Source organism: Protopterus annectens, chromosome 9.part0 (genome assembly GCF_019279795.1).
Source record: "Protopterus annectens isolate FY-2018-M chromosome 9.part0, PAN1.0, whole genome shotgun sequence".
Lineage (NCBI taxonomy): Eukaryota > Metazoa > Chordata > Ceratodontiformes > Protopteridae > Protopterus > Protopterus annectens.
In genome coordinates, this window is record NC_056743.1 from 249,254,126 (window position 1) to 249,268,908 (window position 14,783).

Here is a 14,783-nt window from a genome sequence, read left to right on the forward strand (position 1 = left end):
CCCTTTTGGGATTTTGCTCTATCATTTAGTAGCTTCCTCCTTCTATTGTATAGTTTGTTTATGGCTGGGGTCCACCAGACAGGACGTCTGCCTTTGGAGGATTGAGTCTTGGTTTTATTTGGGATCGCATGATCCATGCATTCCTGAAGGTGTTCATAGAATGCGTTTATAAAGGATTCTGCGGTCTGGGCTGTATTTTCCACAGGCCCGGGGGCTTTGAAGGATTCCACCTCAGTTTTGAGGAGTGTGAAATTTGCTTTAGAGAAGTTTTTCACTGTGGTTTTCTGGGCAGGGGGTGGGGTCAGGATGTGAATATCCAGTGAGATTAGTTTATGGTCTGATCTTAGCAGTGAGGGATACACTTCTGGTCTGGAGCATAGAGTCCCCATGTTGGTGATGATCAGGTCCAGTATGTTTTCCCCTCTTGTGGAAGTGGTAACAAGTTGTTCCATAGCATTTGAGTTTATAAATTCTAGGAACCTTTGGGCTAGGGTGTTGGAGCTAGAGTAATGCTCCCAGTCTATGTTTGGGTAGTTGAAGTCGCCCAATATAATGGTGCTTGGAGAGACCTTCATATTTTCCAGTGTTCTCAGGAAGGCTGAGTGTGGTTCCTGGGTTTGGGAGGGTGGTCTGTAGCAGTCTATAAACTGGAAGGCAGTTTTACCCACTGTTAGTTGCACATGGATAGTCTCTGATGCTTCGTGCTTTGCCACCAACCTGGAGGTGTGGGTATCTTTGATGAATATCGATACTCCCCCTCCTTTTGTGGTTCGGTCCAAGTTTTGAGGTCGAAAAGCATGGTATGAGGTATAACCTGGTAGTGCTGGGGTGCTGTCGGGAGCAGTGAACCAGGTTTCTGTTACTGCACAGATATCGATGTTCTCCACGCTAAGGAGAGTTTCGAGTGCGTGCATCTTGAGGTTTAGACTTCTGGCGTTGAGTAGCATTACTCTTAGTTTCTTATCCCTTGTGATACCTATGGAGGTGGGTTTGTCTTTTGAGCCTTGCCTAAAAAAGGCACTATGGGGGTAGCAAGAGCCTTTGCCAATATCCGAAAGCCCAGGGGTGACAGGTGCAAGCCGTCCCTAGCAAAGCATCGTGGCTTGTCGAGCATATCATCCCAAGCTGACAGGCATTGGATCCCCTTTGAATGACACCAGTACTTAAGCCAATTGTTGAAATTGATCATCTTGTCTTCATATTGTGGCATCATTCTTGGTGAGGGTAAGATGCTACTCAAGGTCAGGGTCATACTGGCCTGTGCTTCATGTTCAGAGAGCTCCTTTATGTCTCTTTTCATGTAGTCCAGGGAGGAACGTCTCAGGTCATTTACACCAGCATGGACAATGACTGAGTCATATTTGTACTTGCCTTGGAGTGACCTGAGTGCTTGTGTTATGTGGCGGATCCTAGCACCCGACAGGCTGCTCACCATGACCCTCTCCTTGTTCAGCCTGGTGAGCGGGACGTCAGTGTGCCTGATGATAGAGTCACCTATTACAAGTGTATCAGGTGTGTTGTTTAGTCTTAAGGGCTGTGACTGTTTGGCACACTGGCTTTGTGAGATATGTGTTGCACGTGTTTTGTTTTGGGGTAGCGGCTGCTTGGGTGTCTGCTTTGGAGGTCTCTGCTGCTTCGGCAGATCTTTATTTAGAGCCTCCAGTATGTTTTTGTGTGATTATGTGTTTGGTTTGCTGTCGTGGTAGGTCTATGTGAGACTGGAATTGTAGTGAGTGTGGTTTCCTTCTCCTCCTGACTGGTTATGCCAGTACTGAGTTGAGAGAGCTTAGCCTCCAGTTTGGCTATATGGTTGCATCTCTCACATGTGTTGGAATTTGTTGGGAGGAGGAGAGGGTTGTCTGTGTACATGAGGCAGTTGTAACATTGCCTCAAGATTCCCAGATTCACCAGCTGGACCGGAGAGGAGATTGACAACTGACCTTTGGACATGCTAGAATAATATTGGGAATTCCTTAATAATTGAAAACCAGGGCCAGTGGGGAGTGAGGGTGTAGTGCTTTTAATTTTTAGTGCTGACTTATATAATTGCTTTAGTGAGCAAGTGCCAGGTAACTTAAGTGCAATGTGTTACAGGTAACTTAAATGCAAAACAACAAACAGTAACTTTCTTTCAAGTGAAACAAGGAAATAAGTACAGTAAGCAATGCAGATATCACTAGTGATCCACAGAAGCGCTGAGAAGCCGCGTATTAGGTGGAATTAGCGTTCCAGGGAAATAACAAGCAAACAAACAACAAGCATATAAACAAAGCTAGATTCAGCAGGCCTGGATCTAGTCTATGCTACAGCAAACAAGGTGTACCAATTTCAGTAAGATACAGTTCAAATATTCAGGCACTATAAACCTTTAACCAGAAATTCCCAACTCACAAGGGCAGAGTCCAGCCTCTTCTCCCACAAGAGTGCAGACCACAAACCTTCTTAATGTAAAATAACTGGCCTGAAGCCCAAGTGCTTAAACCAGAACTAATGCACTTTAAGAATAACAGACACTGGGCTCTCAATCAGCAGTTCCCAACTTAGAAGGATGAAAGCTACCTGTCCTGCCACCACAGTGCATGCCACAAACCTTCCTAATGTAAAACAACTGGTCTGAAGCCCAAGTGCTTAATCCAAAAGACTTAGAATGATAGCTACACTTTAATCAAGTTACTACCAAGCAGTAATAAATACAATTGAATACTTTAGAGAATGCCTGGATTAGTGCTCAAGTTACACAAACAAAGCTAGATCCAGCAGGCCCTAATCCAGTCTATGCCACAGCAAACAAGGCGCACCAACTTCAGTAAGAAGCAGTTCAGATATGCATGCACTATAAGCCTTCAACCAGAAATTCCCAGCTCAGAAGGGCAGAGTCCAGCCTCTCCTCCCACAAGAGTGCAGACCACGAACCCTCTTAATGTAAAATAACTGTACGCTGAGTTTCATTTTTGCATTTATCTTCGGTTTTGTTGAAGAATAACTTTAACAGACACATCAGATTACCTTCAGCTTGCATCAATGGGACTGTCCCTAGTTGCTGTTTACCTTCAGCACAAGAAACACAGTTCTCACGATGTGCCTCTCGGGTACTATAACCCAAGATAACCATTCATTATGGTGAACGAATCCAGTCTCGAGTAACAACTGTTCTTCCTCTGTGAAGGCAAAATCTGCTTTACTTGTAGCATTTTTAAGGCTTTGCACTTTAAGTTGGAAAGTCCCCAAAGGATCAGTTCCAATTGGAAGAGACACTCCGATTCCATAAACTCCTGAATCACTTTCTTGTGGTGACACGATGGTTATAGTAATCACTTCAGTACCTTGAAAATGAGCAATTTTTATTCTCTGTTGCCTGCTCTTATCTTTCTCCGGTATCACTGCATCACTTGTTTCCCATCCATTCACATTTGTTGACCACCAAACATTTGACCAGGATGCACAGTCTCTATTGCACAAGTATTTTGCAAGAGTCAGGAAATCATTACTGTTCCATTTAGCACAGTCCAAAATTCCTTCACAAAGTTTTACCTTGAACATAGTAGTAACACCTGTTTGCGCTTGCAGCACCACCATTCCTTTTTCTCTCACAACTGTTCCTTCTCGTATGGACATATTTACTTTCGCCACCAAAATCATCATCAAGTAACAGTTCAAGTACCAGTTGAACATGGCCATCCTTCCTTTGTAGTCAGACTTTGCGTTCAGGGGTCCGATGGACTCTGACCAACATCAATGGTAGAAGGAAAAGTCTTGAGTTTTTTACAGTAGGTGATATGAATCCACAAAGTCCCCTCAGCGATCTTTACAGCCATAGGTGTCGAGATAAGTACTTGATATGGGCCTTCCCACCTGGGGGATGACCAGTTCTTTCTCTTCACAATTTGGATCCACACCCAGTCCCCGGGTGCCACACTTAACAAGGTTTCACTTCTGGAATCTGCAAAGGAGTCATTGGTTACAAGAGACTTGACATTTAGCAGCTTCTTCATATAACCTGCTAGATCCTCACCCCCCTCACATTCCACTGGCAACAATCCTTGCCACTGAGGGACGTAATATGGTCTCCCAAACAAAAGTTCAAATAGTGTAAGTCCTTTGTAGGAGGGTGAGATTCGCATGTACAGGAGTGCCAATGGAAGGCACGCAGTTCATGAACTATGTGTTTCTGCCATCAGTTTGCGGAGTTTACTCTTCAGGACACCATTGTGTCGTTTCACCAGTCCAGCTGACTGCGGATGGTAAGCACAATGGTACTTGAGATCAATTTGAAACACTTGACCCAACTTCTGCACAATCTGGTTTACAAAATGAGACCCATTATCACTATAAATGCACCTTGGAAGGCCAAATCTGGGAATTATTTCTTTTGTTAAAAGCTTTGCTACTGTGTGTGCATCAGGATGCTTTACTGGAAAAGCTTCTACCCTCTTAGAAAAAGCATCAATTATAACTAGACAGAACCTTTTTCCCTCTGAAGGTGTCAACTCAATAAATTCCATACAGAGTGTGTGGAATGGATATGGAGGGGTAGGGAATGCCTGCTGAGATTTTTTAACTCCCCCCTGAGCATGATACTTTGCACATAATAAACAAGATAAACAGAATTGCTTTGCATAAGTTGAAAATCCTTTACACCAAAACACCTTAGACACTATTTGAACCATTGTCTGTACTCCTACATGGGCAGGTCCATGGCTAACCAATGCAGCATACCTAAAAAGGTTTGAGGGTAATACCATTTTGCCATCTGATGCCCTATACAACCCATCCTGTTGAGTGATACCATATTTCACCCAACGACATTTTTCTTTCTGTGTTGTCAATGTTTGCATTACTTTTAGTGTCTCTAAGTCTAAGAGGTGTCCGGGATCTAAATCATTGTCATGTAAAAGCAAATCATTTTCTTGAGCTGCCTTTTTTGCAGCCATATCAGCAAAGGCATTTCCCCTGGAGACAGGATCTTTTTTGTTAGTGTGTGCGGAACATTTACATATCACTATCTGGAGTGGTAATTGCACTGCATCTAACAACTGTAAAATTAAATCTCTGTGATTTATTGGTTTGCCCGTCGCTGTAACAATTCCCCTATTCTTCCATTGTTGAGCGAAAGCATGTACAGTGGAGAAAGCACATTGACTATCTGTATAAACTGTCACTTTTTTACCCTCCCCTACAGTACAAGCTCGAGTCAAAGCCACTAACTCAGCTGCTTGTGTAGAATAAATGTTTGACAATCCTTTTGCTTCCAAAACTTCAGTTTCTGTGGTGACAGCATACCCTACTAGTGTTCTTCCTGCAGTGTCCTTCTTTGCTGATCCGTCTACAAACAAAACAAGATCAGAATCTACCAACGGAATATCCATTAAATCTGGTCGGGGAAGTACTTTGTCATGAATGCTCTCTAAACAAACGTGTGGAGTACCTTCTTCTGGAGTCGGCAAAAGTGTTGCCGGATTAAGAGCAGTACATCTTTCTATGGTCATATGTGGCTGTGTCAGCAGCACTGTCATACATGACAAATGTCAACTAGGAGATAAAAAGGTTATCTTATCTTGCAAAAGTATAGTAGCTACTGAATGTGGAACTCGCAATTTTAAGCTATCGGTCTCTGTTTATCCCCATGTACTTGTACCAGAACCAAAGTCATATATCCTCCCTTACAATCAACCATTTGTACAAACTGCTTAGAATAGTTCGGAAAACCCAAAACAGAGGATCCTGCTAACAATTGCTTAATTCTATTAAATGCTTGTATTGCCTTATCTGTCCACTGTATATTACTTTTAGCTGCCATGGGAGTGTCATAGATCAGTGCGGTCAATGGCCCTACTTCTTCAGCATAGTTAGGAATCCAACTTCTACAAAAATTAGTCACACCTAAAAACGACATCATCTCCCGCTTAGTGGGAGGCATAGGTGCTTCAAGAATTGCTTGTTTTCTTTTATTTTCCAATTGTCTACCTTCCTGCGAGATTAAATAACCCAAGTACTTTACTTGTGCTTTCCACAATTGTAACTTCTCTATTTACCTTGTGTCCTTGCTCAGCTAAAAAACTAAGAAGGGCTAGGGTATCCTTTTTACAACTTTCCTGCATGGGTGAGGCCAATAAAATATCATCTACGTACAACAGAACCTGGCTTCCCTCTGGGAGAACAAACTGAGGTAAATTCGCAGACATTTCTTGTGCGAATATTGTCGGACTCTCACAATAACCCTGTGGCAATCTGGTGTATGTGTATCTTTTACCTTGGAAAGTGAATGCAAACCAATGTCTACTCTCCTTGTGTAGTGGTATGGAGAAAAAAGGCATTGCTTATATCTATGACAGAAAAATATCTGTGCTGAGGTAGTAAATCATTAAGTAATGCATAGGGGTCAAGGACCACCGGTGCTCTTGGAATCACAGCTGAATTAACTGCTTGTAAATCCTGAATCAACCTCCATGACCCATCCGGTTTCTTTACAGGAAACAACGGAGTATTGCAGGGTGAATCTGGGCATTCAACAAGAATTCCTACCTGTTTTAGCTGTTCAATAACTGGCTTAATTCCTTCCTCCGCTTGCTTACTTAGTGGATATTGGTGCTTACAAGGTCTAAAACCTGACTTTGCGGTTATACAAACTTCACCTGCTGTTTTCATTAATCCTACATCTCCTTTACCTTTTGACCATAAATCTACAGGCAAGGCACTTAATGCACTATCTTCCTCTTGAGTTAGGAGGATTTGTCATGCTATTTCTGTTTTGTCATCCCTGAGGTGCACACTTGGTCATGCCCAAGTCACCCAATTTAATCTTTGTACCTGGATCTGTTGATCTTTCAACTGACTTTCGGACATTGTGTTCCAAATCGTTACCTTTTTCGCCAAATCTACCCAATGTTTCTCCACTGCTTTAGTAACTGAGATATGTGGGCTATAACTTGAGCGATATAAAGAACTCATTTCCTTAGTCAAAGTACAGGTTACTACTGTATTACCTTGCGTATCCCAAAACATATCATTCAAAATTATCCTTGCACACTTGTGCTTAAAGAATTCTTTTTCAAATTCTTTATCCAGACCAGGGGCCTTATAGAACATTGTACAATGTAAGTGCACCACAACCTGCGGTGACCCGCTCCTAGGTTTACTTAGAGCTAGATTGATCAACTCTGTATCAACCCTCCCCGGGCCATCTGAAATCAAGTCTAGGCTATACCAGCAAAACAAGTCTTGTACTCCCTGTACTACTAAGCCATCCGCTAACCTTTTTGCCTCAATACCTTTAGGTGTGGGAATTGCTGCTATTCCAAACACATGCATCAAATCTCTTCCCAGCAAATTAACTGGACAAACTTTTGATATAATTACCCTACACCTAACAGTTTGGTTTGTTTGCGGATCTGTGAACAGTAGGGGATGAGACAGTGGTTCCTTATAAATTTTCCCGTTTGCCGCTTTTACAAGGACAAACTCATCTGCTTCGCAGTTCGGAGGCAGAACTGCTGGACCCAAAAGTGTACGCGATGCGCCTGAATCACATAAAAACTCCACTTTTTGTCCCTCAACCAAAAACTCTTATCATGGGTTTCTGATCTAGATGCATAGCAATACCAAAAATTGCCAGGTTTTTGACTTCACAGTCACAATTCCCGCCCTTCCATTAGAGTGTTTCTGACATTCATTGTAGAGAGTGTCTGCCTCTTCATTATCCCCATAATGAAGATGGCGCCTTTCTTTACTATCATACAGTCATGCGGAGCCCTTGTTCGTAAGCTGTGGGGGATGTTGCCACTCTTCATAGTCGGCAGCGAAATGCCCACGTCTACTGCATTTAAAACAGTCTCCACGTTTTAACCTTTCCCTATAGGCTGAATGTCCACCCGGTTCATTTAACGTGTCCCATTGCAGGCCCCCACATTTTTTTATGCCACCATGGCACCCTTGCCCCCTTTGGTCCTGTACTAAGAATATCCCACCATAATCCCCTACTGCTAACACTTGTACTTTCTTTTTCTTTTTTAAATTAAAATGTCGCTCAGCATGTCGTGCATATTCAAACAAAGGTTGCAGTCTACATGTTCTGTGATCTACCATGTGCTTAGTAATAAAACTACTTATCGGAGCCTTACAACCTTTAAGGAAAGCATTTTTTAATTGCTGTTCATACGGACTATCATTAGTCTGATCCTGCGGAATCATCATTCTACAATGGTTATTGAACATTTCTGTCAGTCTTACAATACAGTGATCTACAGATTCATCATCATTTTGGAGGCACTGATTTATTACTGTCCATTCTGCTCTTGGACGCCACTTGTCAGAAATTCTCTTTAACAGATCAGTGACTCATGTGTCTAACACCCCAGAATTATGCTTTAATGTAGTGCCGTCATCTGCCTTACATGTCCAAGTACCACAAACTAAGTGCCAATCTGGACCTAAGAGTTGTCGCACTACTTGTTCTACTTCTAAACCATTTAGATGATAACTTAAACGCATACCAACTATGTCCTCAGAAAACTTTTGAAAATTAACCTTGGGATGAGGGATACCATCCGTAGCTCGTTTTATATCCTCTCTAGCCCAGGGACGATAAACTACAATAGTTGGTTCTTGTCCAACATCTCCTGCTTGTGGGTTTGCAACTTGTATTAAGGGAAGAGCTTCTGAATGGTCAGAAAGTTTAATAGCCCAACGTCCTTGCCCTGCTGGTCCTGACCTTAACTGCATAGGTTGGTCTACCTGTTGCAAAGCAACTTTAGGTACTACGGGAATTTGTGGGTAAATTGGAGGGGTCACAACATTTCCTTGAGCAGCTAATAACCCACCCTGCAGTACAGATCCCACATCTTCAGACTGATATTGAGGAGGTTCCCCCAGTATGGCAGCAGCAATTTCACTATACGGTGGGGCGGTTGCCTGCCTTTGTACTGCACAAACTGTGTGCTCATCCTCCTTATCTAAAAATAAAGCTACTTTTCCACTTAGCACCAGTGATCCCTTTTGATTTATTTTTTCTTTTTCCTGACACTATTTTTCTTTTATAGCTCATTTATTTGCTTCTTCTAACCATTTTTGAGCTTGGGGAAATCCCAATTGTCTCTGCTTTTTAGTTCTAGTTCCTGCATCTCTTTTCAAATCTCTAACCAATTTTGCACAGGCATTCTTATTCAGTGTACCATCAAAATCATATTTCAACTTCCACTTCTTCAAAAATTTAACATTATTTTTGTTTAAACTTTTCATATACTTAGCATCAACATTTAAACAGACATCACTCTCACACTTGCAGCAACTTGAACTCACGTTTTCCTAGATTTCTTATTTTAGGACTGTATATTTTAGGACTGCATTTCTTATTTTTAGAACTGTATATTTTTGGACTGCATCAAAATTATTTTTACAGGGCTTATTACAAAATGGGGCTATCTTAACGGGGATCCTAACAAAATAACAGGTAATCCTAACAAAATAATCTTAACAATTATTCCTACCCACCCTTAACTAAAAATAAAACCCTTAACTAAAAATAAACCCCCTGTCGACAAGGTTAAATTAAATTAAAAGAAAAAAAGGTATTTTCATCCTACCTGAACCAGATGAGACTCCGTTTCCCCTTTTTGTTCGGAAACCGTCCCTCAGATAGGGATCAGAGAGCGGCCGGCCTCTTTCCAACAACAAATCAGTTGGAGGGCTTTCCGTCTAAGGAATCTTAAGATAAGAAACCCTCACCTGAGCAGGTTTTTCGGTCTCTCTGTCGGTCTGATCCGTATCTTCGTAGAGGTTTCCGGTCCGAAGGACCAAAATGTCAGAAGAAAAAATTCAAGTGAGTCACATCTGTTTCAGGTGATGAAAATTTCCTTTATTTGCAGCTAACCAGATTACAGCAGCATGTTGGCCAAGATGATCTCAATCTGATCAGCTTGGTTACTGACATCAACTTTTATACTTTCCTGTTACTAGCCAAAATAGCTTTTGTTACATTTCTAACAGTTGACAGTTGGCTATGAAAAACATCTAGGTTAACAATTTACCTCAGAAAAGAATGCTTTACCTCAAAACCACAGTTAGTGTAGAATGTTTACCTCAAAACCACAGCCAGTGTAGAATGTCTACCTCAAAACCACAGTGGTAGCTGGAATTTTCCAGAGCCTGCCTCAGTAAATAAACTCTTATTCAGAAGTATAGGAAACAGGTGTTACTCAAGTTCATAAGCAAACTACATCTATCATAGATAAAGCCCATCTTTAATAAACATGGTTCAATGACCTTTTCTTACCAACACTTCAGCAAATAGCATATTCATTTTTCTAGATGGGAGAAAGAGACAAATAATAATAATAATGTGTTTTAAAACTTTTTCTCTTAACAATATGCCATATATGTCTGCATATATGGGGGCAAAAGATGCGCCCATTGCTGTGCCCCTTGTTTGAAGATAACATTGTTTTCCATAGAAGAACACATTTTTGGTGAGCACATGTTCAGTTAAGCATATAAGAAACGTGTTGAAACCAGGTTTGTACAATTCTCATTAGTATAGCCAATATTCTATGGCATCAAGCCCTGCCCAGTGTGGAATGTTAGTATATAATGCACTAACATCCAGGGCGCATAACAACCAATGATCTTCAATTTGCATCTCATTTATGATACCTAAAAATTCTGTGGTATCTTGAATTCTAGATCTTACCCATCTCAGTAATGGTTTGAGATGTTTTGTTAGAAACTCGGAAAGTGGTTCAGTAAGGGAACCATTACCTGCCACAAATGGCCTACCCGGAGGATGCAAAGGATCTTTGTGAATTTTGGGTAGAAAATAAATATATTGGCTATTAGGATCCGATATAGTGAGATGACTTTTTAGATTTGGTGTAATAATGCCATTTTCCACTGCCGAATCCAGAAATTTGTCTATTTGTTGTTTAAACATAGGTGTTGGATCCAGAGGCATATTGGTGTAATATCTGGCATCCTGCAACTGTCTGTGTGCCTCAGCATCATATTGGGCCCATTGCATTGTTAAATAAAGGTCTTTCTTTTATACTTGTTTTTTTTTTGTTCCAGAAGATACATTTGCACATGATGTAACAACATTTTGTAGACTGTTAAATTTAAAATTGTATTTTCATGATAGAAAAAAGAAAGATGTTGCTGTTGATAATTTCAAATACCACAAATCCACCTTTGCTCCACCTATGCATCCTAGTGTGAGTCTTTTCCAAAATAGTGTTCTCAAATATCTACATTTTACTTTGGGTATGACTCAACCTAAATCTAATAATCTCTCAGACAGATATGTCAACATTACAAGAGCTTATTAATAACATACATTTGGTTATTATTTCTGCAGACAAAGGTGGTGCTGTGGTAGTCATGACTTGGACCCAATATGATGCTGAGGCACACAGACAGTTGCAGAATGCCAGATATTACACCAATATACCTCTGGATCCAACACCTATGTTTAAACAACAAATAGACAAATTTCTGGATTCGGCAGTGGAAAATGGCATTATTACACCAAATCTAAAAAGTCATCTCACTATATCGGATCCTAATAGCCAATATATTTATTTTCTACCCAAAATTCATAAAGATCCTTAGCATCCTCCGGGTAGGCCAATTATGGCAGGTAATGGTTCCCTTACTGAACCACTTTCCAAGTTTCTAACAAAACATCTCAAACCATTATTGAGATGGGTAAGATCTAGAATTCAAGATACCACAGAATTTTTAGATATCATAAATGAGATGCAAATTGAAGATCATTGGTTGTTATGCACCCTGGATGTTAGTGAATTATATACTAACATTCCACACTGGGCAGGGCTTGATGCCATAGAATATTGGCTATACAAATCAGAATTATATAAACCTGGTTTCAACACATTTCTTATATGCTTAACAGAACATGTGCTCACCAAAAATGTGTTCTTCTATGGAAAACAATGTTATCTTCAAACACGGGGCACAGCAATGGGCGCATCATTTGCCCCCATATATGCAGACTTATATATGGCATATATAGAAGAACAAATTATCTATGATGTTACACACAACATATATCTAATGGAAATTGATATTTGGCGTAGATATCTGGATGATTGCTGGATGGTGTGGAGATCTGATGTGGAATACTTGATGGAATTTGTTGAATACGTCAATAAGAATAAATGGGGTTTACATTTTACCATCAATTATGACCAACACAAGATCACATACTTGGACGTGCTGCTAATTAGAAACAAAGACAATATTCTTAGTAGTGAAATATTCAGGAAATATCCAAAATACAACACATTACTCCACACATCCAGCTTTCATCCAGCACATATTACCAAAAACATCCCCAAGTCTCAATTTATTAGGATGAGATGCATTTTTTCAGAAGAAAACACTTTTGAGGTTTTCAGTAAGGATTTGTTGAACAGGTTTAAAGAAAGGGGCTACAGCATGGGTTATGTTCATACAGCAAGCAATCATGCTGCAAATCTGGACAGACAAGACCTTCTTAAATATCAACAAAAACAGATAACAAAAACAATAATTTACAATTTATCACTACATATGGTAGAAATACAAATAGAGTTACTGATGCCATCAGACGACATTGGAATATCTTGCTAGCGGATAATGTTTTGTCACAGTATTTACCCGAAACTTGTTTGTTTTCATTTAGAAAAGGGAAAAATCTTGGATCCCATTTCAGTCATTATAAACATGACCATGATTCCAACATACAGAATATGACTCAAACCCTTATTTCTGGAGAGCATTTGGTTGGCTGCATGCCATGTGGTCATTGCAGCCATTGTAAAGATGTGCTTAAAACAAAACATTTCTCCAGTAGTAATACTAGCATTATATAAAACATTAGGTTCTTTGCGAATTGTAGCACAGATTGGATCATTTATATGGCTTCTTGCAGTTGCCATTCTTTCTATATAGGTCAAACATCCAGACCTTTAAGGATACGCATTTCAAAACATCTTAGTGACATAAAATGTAAACGCATGAGCAATGCTTTGTACAAACACACATTGAAACATGCCACAGCCAAATTTCATTTTACTATTATAGATAAAATAATTGGAGATAGATCTAACAAATCAGGGTGGCACAGTAAACTGAACACTAAAGAAAAGAAATGGATTGTAAAATTAGGTGGACTTTTCCAGCCAGGACTTAATGAATATTTATGACTTTGTATATTAATGAATATTCATGAGCTCACCAATGACAGTTTATGTCTAATTAAGCAAATGTATATAAAGAACCTCAAAATGTTGTGAATATTTACACTGATGAAGGCTAGGTGAATACCATAGCCGAAACCGGTCTGTTATTTTTGTGTTTTTTCAACCTAATTATATTAGTTGAAACAGCTCACAGTTGCTGGCTATTGTTTTTTGTTTATCTAGGACTGAGATAGAACCCGTTCGCAGGGACAGTGGTCGCTAAATGAAAAGATGGAGACAAAAACAATTATTACGTTAAGGTCTCTGAAAGGGGAATGAGAGAGAAGTGCTGTAAAAAGTAACTGAAATAATAAAGTATCACCCAGGCAGGAAGGGTATTGGGTTTAAGAGTAGCAGCACATTACACTATTTACACATGTACAAAATTTTTAGTAAAAAAGGCTCAGGCAACTGTCATGCATTCGCATATGAAGCCCTTGACATAAAAAAACACCTTAGTTAGTGATATATACCAGATAATTTAGGTAGCCCATGAATTTAAAGAGACAGTTCTATCACAGATATAACAGTAGTAAACTATCACAACAATTGTATATAACAGTACTTAAATATCGCAACACAGGCATTTACATATCTACATTGCTATAATATTTCTCATGGTACAGCAGTTAAAACAAGTAAGGATCGCTCTGACTTGGCAGCAAAACAGGACTTTTAGCCGTAATATGGTGTTCTGTATTTAACTTATTGCTTTCCTTCAAACTGAATCACAGAACACTCAGTCACACTGCTTAGCATCTATTTTAACTAAAAAGTATGTACTAAACAAAAGAGAAGAGGAACAGCAACCCAGTTTGATACTATAGCATCTGTAAGTGCTAGCAGCACTATGCACACTAAGCACCAAGTCAGACTGGAAAATGCTATATTTTAACACTTTGTCTACAACTTTTATAAATAGGAGACCAGTTCTGCAACAGTACCAATGCTGACAGTAACAAAACAATAGAACAATTGAGTTTGTAGAGACCTTAGCTGCAATCAAGGAAGGACAAACAAGTAAATACACAGAAATAATTTCAAAATGCTGTTGCGTAAATCACACTGTATTGCATAGGAAAGGATACCTTTGCACAAAGTTACAACTCCTATATTCCAGATATTAGCAAGTTAGCAAGTAAAATATTTTACATCTTACAGTTTTAGGGAAAGAAAAGATTTAAATACATCCAAAAGTTATAGAGGTATGTGAGGAATATGGGTGTGAACATCATTATTGAAGAAGAATAGGGTTAGACAGAATAATATTGATATATAGTAAAGATGAGGCTATATGAAGATTTGTAGAGACAGTTGTAATAGGAGTAAGGGGTGCAGAGGAGAAGGTATAAGGGAATCTGAATAGGGGAAGAAAAAAAAGAAAAATGAATATGAAAGAGTATAGTTTACATAATCCAGGAGATGAGATGAAGAAAAGAGGGATGCTGAAACATGAAGAGACGTAAAAGTTGTGGAATTGTGCGGTATGTTTTAGACAGGTCAGAAATATTTAGAAAGGAACAGAGGCCTATGAAATCATCCTGGTGTGATACA